The following is an 8,110-nucleotide window of genomic DNA, read 5'->3' as shown; positions in this document are numbered from 1 at the left end:
TATATAAAATTAAATATATATATATATATATAAAACTTGTTTTGGAATAAATTAAAAAATATTTGAAATCATGTTTTGATTTAACCAAAGGCTAACCCATAGCAATATTTAAAAAGCTAATTCCATGTATTGTCTGAGCAAAGCTACAAGTAATTAAATCATATGAATGTAAAACCATAGGTGGTCTAACCTACAATTTCTACAGAGCTTAAATGAAAACTTTTTTGCCTATATTCTAAGAAAAATAATAACCCATGCAAAAAAAGTTATGATCAAATCAGTTTTAGAGCTAATCCTAAACCTTAACATTTTTTCTATTTCTCATAAACGTTCATAAATGCTATAATAAAATTGAATTTTATTTAATCTACCAAAAATAAAAGAGAGAAAAACAATAGAAAATAAATATAATATGCAAATGGTATACTATATAGATGATTGAATATGCATGTAAAAAATAAAATCAAGGAAAAAACTTTTAATACCTTAAACCAATATAAATTAGATTTCTTGTCTTATTTTTTTTTAACTTTCCAATCTATATGGGAAAGTAATTTTCCCACCTTTTATCATGGGAATCATATTATCATGTTTATAAGAAAATAACTACTAAGAGAAAGTTAGATTCCAAGAAAAATAAATAAAATTGATATATTAAATGTTCCAATTGATTAAATTATTAAAAATCATTAATTCTTATCGTACCAAACGCTATCCTAGTGTTTAAAAGAAAATATTCATTTGGAGAGGATTAATTTGTAACATATTAAATTACTCAGGTTTTGCCATCTCTATGCTCATTGCGTTTTGACATCATGGCTGTGATGTGTTTCACCTGGAACGCAAACTCAATAGGCAGTGCCTGGTTATTCCGGCGAGGCTTCCTTCTTGTTGCTGATTCAAAGCAGCCGATGATATGTACAGTTTAATTTTTGTAGGAGCACAAATTCAGATAAGCTAACTTTTTAACTTAAATAAGTATAGGATAGCTAAGGTGTTTTCTTTTTTTCTTTTGTTTTTCAAAAGTGATATTTGCACTTCCAAATTTGTCTCCATTTCTTATTAGACACCTTACACTTTTTGAGGTCACATGAGATGACATAATTGTTTAGATACTATTTTTATAGTTTAAAGGCTAATTTGCTAATAAAATCTAGAAAATTTAGAGAATAAAAACAGCGTAAGTAGTCTTCGGAAATTGGTTAATCTTGGGTCTGAATTTTACGTGTATAAGTTTTCATTGTATGTTGTTTTTGATATTGTAAGACTCAAATTTTGCCAACTACCCAATACCCAATACAACCCATTACAAACCCAAACCAAAACACTAAACTAAACCCAAAATTAGGCCCAAAATTAAAAAAAAAAAACCCTAAGCCTAATAGGCCCACAGCCTAAAGAACTCCAGCAGAAGTAAAAACCCTAATGCGTCGCTGCCTCCTTCGCGCTCGTCGCCCGAGGTCTGTCACCACCAACTCCTCTGCCATCCCTGCAAAAGAAGACTAAAATAGCAAATAAACAATGGCAAGAAAAAGCAAAACAATACAGAACAGTGATTGAATAGTAACAAGGCAAAGAAATAAGAAAAGAAAAAAAGAAAAAAACTATGACATATACAAAAGGCTATAAAAGCTGAATTTACCATGTAATTTAAAAAAAAAAGGAGCAATATTTGCAAGAGGATTTTCATTTCGTTTTTCTTTGATTTCTCTCGGGTTTATTTTTATTTTATTTTCTCTTATATATGAACACTCATATACAAAAAAAAAATCAATACAAACTCAGAAAACAATCAAAAAACAAAAGTTTCTAAAGAAGGTAGTGCTTTTATCTATTGTTCTTTCTTTTTTACCGTTATTTTTCCTTATTTTCATTAGCTAGAAGAAAAAAATACAAAAAGGGGAGGAAAAGAGAGCGAAAGTCTCACCTAGTGGTTCGTCCGTTGCCACCACGGTGGCTTTTTCGCCAAAATCGATGTTCTGATGAAGGGAGAGAGAGAGAGTTGAGGGGTTTCTTTGTTTTTTTTTTTTCTGAAAGTGTTGAAGATAAAAAAAAAAACTGAAATTTTAATTTAAATAGTGGTACCAAAACGGTACCGTTTTGGCTTTAAACCCCCAGACTCAAAACAGCATCGTTTTAGGGTGAAGCAGGCCGACCTGACCCGCTTAGCCAGGACACGCGTGTTTTGTAGCAGAAGGGCTAATTGCACTTTCAGCCCTTCCGCTTTTTAATCAATTTGCGATTAAGTTATCTTATTTTGTACCTATTAATTTATTTTAGTTTTCAATCTACTCCCGCATGAAGTGCAGCATTTTGGAGGGCGGGGATATTCCCCCATATGGTCCCTCCACGTTATCCGCGCTTTTCAATGTGATCCCTTATTTTATTCTTTTCCGAATTAAGCCCTCAAATCCCATTTTGATTTCAATTTAGTCCTTCCATATTAATATTATTATGTTACTAAAATTAATTAATCTAATATTCAGCATTTTATTTTATTTTATTTTATTTTATTTTATTTCTTCAAGTATTGTTATCTTCATAATATGCTTTTATTACTTGCATTATTATTGTTTATTCATTTATTTCTCTATACATACATTGTTATATGCTTCTACGTTTAGAGTATTATTACATATTACTATTATTATTTATTATTATTATTATTACTATTACTCTTATTATTTATTATTATCGTTGTTATTTCTATTATTGTTTTTTCTATTACTATTTATATTATTGTTGTCATTATTCATTATATTATTATTTTTTATCATTTTATTATTATTTTTCTGTTATTGTTATTATTAGTCTATATTATTATTCCTATTAATGTATCATCACTATTATCTTCCATTTTATTATTATCATTGTATTATCACTATTATTATCATCATATTAATTTTATAGTACATTGTACATTTCCTTTTCGTATTTTCTCACGTTATTATTATTATTATTATTATTATTATTATTATTATTATTATTATTATTATTATTATTATTATTATTATTATTATTATTATTATTAGTTAATATTCAATATTTATTTGTTTGTTTATTTATTTATTATTATTTTTATAGATTGGTTTTATTTTTATTTTTACCCTTATTATTATCATTTTATTATCTATTTGTTTATATCTTTTATACTTTCAAATTTTATATTATTTATTTTATTATTTTTACTATTATTATTGTTATTAATATTTTATGCTCATTTTTTACCTAATTTCATATTTGCTTATACAAATTTATTTATTTTTCATTCTTTCGTTTTCAAACACTTAAATTTAACTTCACGTATATGCATTTTACCTTTCTTATCACCATTTTATTTCATTTTATTACTATTATTACTTAATTAATATTAAATTTAATTGATCATTGTCATTGTTGCTTCATCATTATATATATAGTCATATCGCTTATTCGTGTTATCATTCTACTATTATTCCAATTATGTCATGAGCCGTGTTTAAATGTTCATTCTTTACACTATAATCTAAATAAAATAAATATGCATAGTTTTAAACATTACATGTGTATTTATTCGAAAGATTTTGAAAATTAAGGCAGTGTTCTATATTTGGAAATTCTAGAGATCGTGCCCTAACATACTGGGTTTCGATTTTTCTCGTTTGATCCAAATGACAGAATAACCTTTTAAAATTAAAACACGTGAGTTTTGAAAATAAAAAGGCCAACTTATTCTCGAGGGTCTGAAATGTTGTGTTCTAACGTACTGGATGTGGCATTTTATTACTTCAGGACAAGAAGGTCTTTAGAATCCATTTCGATTTACTCAAGCAAATTCTTCGTATAGATCAACATAAAAAACGGATCGTATTCTAAATTCTTTTTGAGTTTTTAAATTTCGACATTAAGACATTAATTAATCAATTAAGTACCAATTTAGGGCATTACGAGGGTGCTAATATACGATCCTTTCATTGCATTTCATCTATTTTGTGTTACGATCTTCATCATTTTATCCATATTTTCTTTATTTGTTTTGAGCTTTTTATATATCCCTACACATTGCATTGCATGACCACGTGGTCACACCCTTTTAAGTGGGAGTGAGAAACTATTCCTTCGTGAGGTTTTCACCTCCGCATAGGATAGTGGATCGCTTTCGGGATACATCCGTACCTATGTCTTCGTGAGATTTTCATCTCCGTGCAGCCATAGAGAAATGTATTCCCCTGAACTGAACTCGATCCATATGAGCCTATAATGGGTGAAGATCGAGGAATCTACTGATTCGGGTACCTTCACTTTAAAACCGAGCCACATATAATGAGCACTAAGAGCCAACCCTAGGTAGAACCACACCAAACCCTAGAGGTCACCCGATTAGGTGCTCTGTTTGTCATTTATGTTTTTGTACTGATGTGTTTCTTTAGGGATTGCATTGCATTTTCCTCTCAGGGATCTTTTTTATATTTCACCCGTCTTTGTTACGATCCTCATCATTGCAATTTATATTTTTTGTATCGGTTTGAGTTTAGGCATCTTTCTACATATTGCATTGCATGATCAGTCGATATCACCCTTTTAAGTGGGAGTGAGAAACTACTCCTTCGTGAGGTCTTCACCTCCGTGTAGGATAGTGGATAACTTTCGGGATACGTCTGTACCTATGTCTTCGTGAGATTTTCATCTCCGTGTAGCCATAGGGAAATGTATTCCTCTGAACTGAACTCAATCCATATGAGCCTATGATGGGTGAAGATCAAGGAATCTGCTGGTTCAGGTACCCTTTCCTTAGAATTGAACCACATATAGAGGGACCTAGGAGCCCACCTTAGGTAGAGCCACGCCAAACCCTAGAGGTCACCCAAATAGGTGTTCTATTTTATTTCTTCGGCACTGATGTATTTTATTTTGTTTTATCTACGATTACATTGCATTACATCATCATAGAAAGAATGTGTTGATTCATATTCGATTGCTAAATAGAAAAGCTTGTTATGAGATAATGGATTTCTTGATAAAGTGGAATATAATACGACCGTCTGAATAGGGTCCGAGTAAACAACAAGAGAAGGCTGATAGTCCATGAAGGGATACACGACTTTGCTTCATCGCCTGAGGATTCAAGCCAACAAAGATTCTTCGAGAGTCGTCGTGTTTTAAAGAAGCTGACGAGCATCGCGGGGATAAGTGAGCAATGAGTTGCAGCTAATATCAAGTAAAAAGGAGTTAATAGGGACATCTTTTGGAAAATTCGCAAGACTCAACCACAACATCCAGATATGAAGAGGAAGATAGGTGTCTTCGCCTGGAATATAAGGGCAAGACCGCATATGTAATCCGTTTTATGTAAAAAAAAATTGTTTTCTAGAAAAGTTGTTCTAATAGAATTGAATCCAGAATCAATGCCTCTCTTTCTTTTTACATTCATCCCATGCATTTGCATTGCATTTCATCATATGCATTAGATTTTCATAAAGGGACCCTAATTAGATAAATTTATTTCAGCTAACCTGGGAACCGACAAAAGTCTACTGAACTAAGAATCGTTACGGTACTCGTGCAAGAACAAAAGCCATGGACCGAAGGTTGGAAAGAATAGAACAAATGCAAATACAGATCCATGAGCAATTGAAAAAAATTCAACGAGAGATGCGGGAACAAATGCTAGAATTCCAAAAGAATATAATGGGCCAGTTAACTCAGTTACTAGCCGGAGAACTTCAAAAAAGGAGTGGCCCAGTGGTCAATAGTGGGGATGATAATGAATACATCATCTATTCCCCAAGTTCTACCCCAATAAGCGTCTGGACCCAACCAGACAAGCAAGGGGTACCCATCATTATCGGACCTTAATATCAGACTGATACCTCGGCACTGTTGAACTTCCCGATAGGTTCAGGTTTTAACCCGGAAGATGATCGAGCCAAACTTGTTATTCTTGCAAAAATAAAGGAAAGGGGAGAGTGGATTCTTTAAAGGCCCCAAAGAAGGAGGAAAAAGAAGTAAATAGTACAAGTAGGTATAACAAGGGCCATTCGGAGCCGATTACAGTAAGCCAGCCAAGGACGGTAACTACCAACCATCAGGTCTCCCCAAGGTAAGAACCCAATCCAAGACTGAACTCAGAAAAACCCCAGTTCGTATCCATCCCAATCATGTATAGGGAGTTGTACTAAATTTTGTTTGATGCACATGTTGTATCCCTTTTTTACGTGGAACCAATACAACCTCCATACCCTAAATGGTACGATGCAAGCAGCCAATGTGAGTACCATATGAAAATCACGGGGCATTCTATCGAGAACTGTACTGCTTTTAAAAAGTTAATCGAAAGACTTATCAAATTGGGTATCGTGAAATTCAATGATCCCTCTGGTGCAGAAAATCCGTTACCCAACCTTTCTGTTAAAAGGGCAAACAATATTAGTTCCATGATGGATAGGGGTATGAGATCTAAGGGTATATCGAGCTCAGGACTCTAATGCAAGACCTGATATTGGGGAATCTAAACATTAACGATGTATCAGAAGAGGAAACTCGGGAATAGAATTTTTCGAGCATCTGCCCTTATATACTTGGAAGTGTTTTAAACCATGAGACTGTAGAAGAGACCCCCGTACTTTTAGAGCTAATCTAGAGTAAAAACACGATTGTTGCTTTAAGCCTAGAAGCAACAAGAATCCTTTTATGAAATAGGCTTATATCCAAAATCTTTATTTCAATAAAATGCATGATTGTTATCATTTTGAGTAAATATTTTTTTATTATTTCCATTTCATACCATACAATTCTCAGATTCTTTTATTTTTTGACATTCTTTCGAATATTTTTCATTCATGATCATACCATACAAATAATCATCTTCAGAATCATTTTTTCTTTAGAATCTGCCTTCGTATCTACAACAGGTCTCTAAATATCAATGACGTGAGAGACGTTATCATTGACTTCGAGTCTCCTTTTAAGCGAAATATGAGCCTAAAGGGATCTCAGCACTTTGAAGATAACAGAGATGGTAACCTATCTCCTGATTTGTTAAGGATGGTAGAACAAGATGAAAAAACATATCCTACCTTACAAAGAGTCAATGAACAGTAGGCCTAAGAGAAGAGAAAAAGGCAAAGATCGAAGTCTGTATCACCACAAAGACGAAGCGAAACATCTATATCAAGATATACCTGGGCTACTAAGACCTGTGGATGCTGTTAAAAGAGGTCCCTAAGCGTGTCAAAAGGACACATGCTAATGGCCAGGCTAATCATGAGATTCGAATTCTACTGGTCCAACGTAGAAAGGAATTGCATCAGTTATGTAGTAAATGCCAAATTTATGGAGACAAGATTCATGTGCCCCTTCATTTCTTTGTAGATTTTCTCTATATGGGACATGGAGTTTATTGGGTCGATCTCATCGAAAGCTTCTAGCAGGCACCAATCATTTCGCCAAGAGGGTAAAAGTCACTTTATATGCCAATATTACAAAGTCGACAGTCATCAGAATTCCAAAAAAAGGGAGAGAGATCGTGTGCTAAAAAGAAATGCCAAAAAAAGATCATATCTAACTGCTCAATGTCAAAAGTTCACAGCTGTTCGAAGAATAGATGCCACATCACCTCAAAAATAAACAATACAGTGGAGGTAGCCAAAATGTATAAGAATAAAAACAACTAAACAAGGATCATATGGAAAATGATTGAGACTTGTAAAGATTGGCGTAAAGAAGTTACCATTTACCTTCTATACTTATCAAACGTCGGCCAGGACCTTTGTCGGGGCAACACATTTCTCAGAAGCGCTTTCGCCCGTTGAAGACGAGATTACTTTTCTCCGAGTCTTGTCAAAGCTGAAATTGGATAAAGCAGAATGGATCCAATGGATCCAATGAACTTAAGAAAAGAGGTTGAAAGTTACCCGTCATGGTCAAACGTACCAAAAACGAATGATGCAAGCTTACGATAAAGAGGTTCGTCCTAGAGAATTCCATGAGAGAAACTTCATATTGAAGAAGACCCTTCCTATACAAAAGGACTTCAGAGGAAAGTAGAGGCCAAACTGGGAAGGACATTATATAGTAAAGAAGGCCTATTCTGGAGGAGCGTTGATGGAAAAGATTTGTCCAATCCAGTGAA

Source organism: Gossypium arboreum, chromosome 13, assembly GCF_025698485.1.
Source record: "Gossypium arboreum isolate Shixiya-1 chromosome 13, ASM2569848v2, whole genome shotgun sequence".
Taxonomy (NCBI): Eukaryota; Viridiplantae; Streptophyta; class Magnoliopsida; order Malvales; family Malvaceae; genus Gossypium; species Gossypium arboreum.
Note: the sequence above shows the minus strand (reverse complement) of the source record.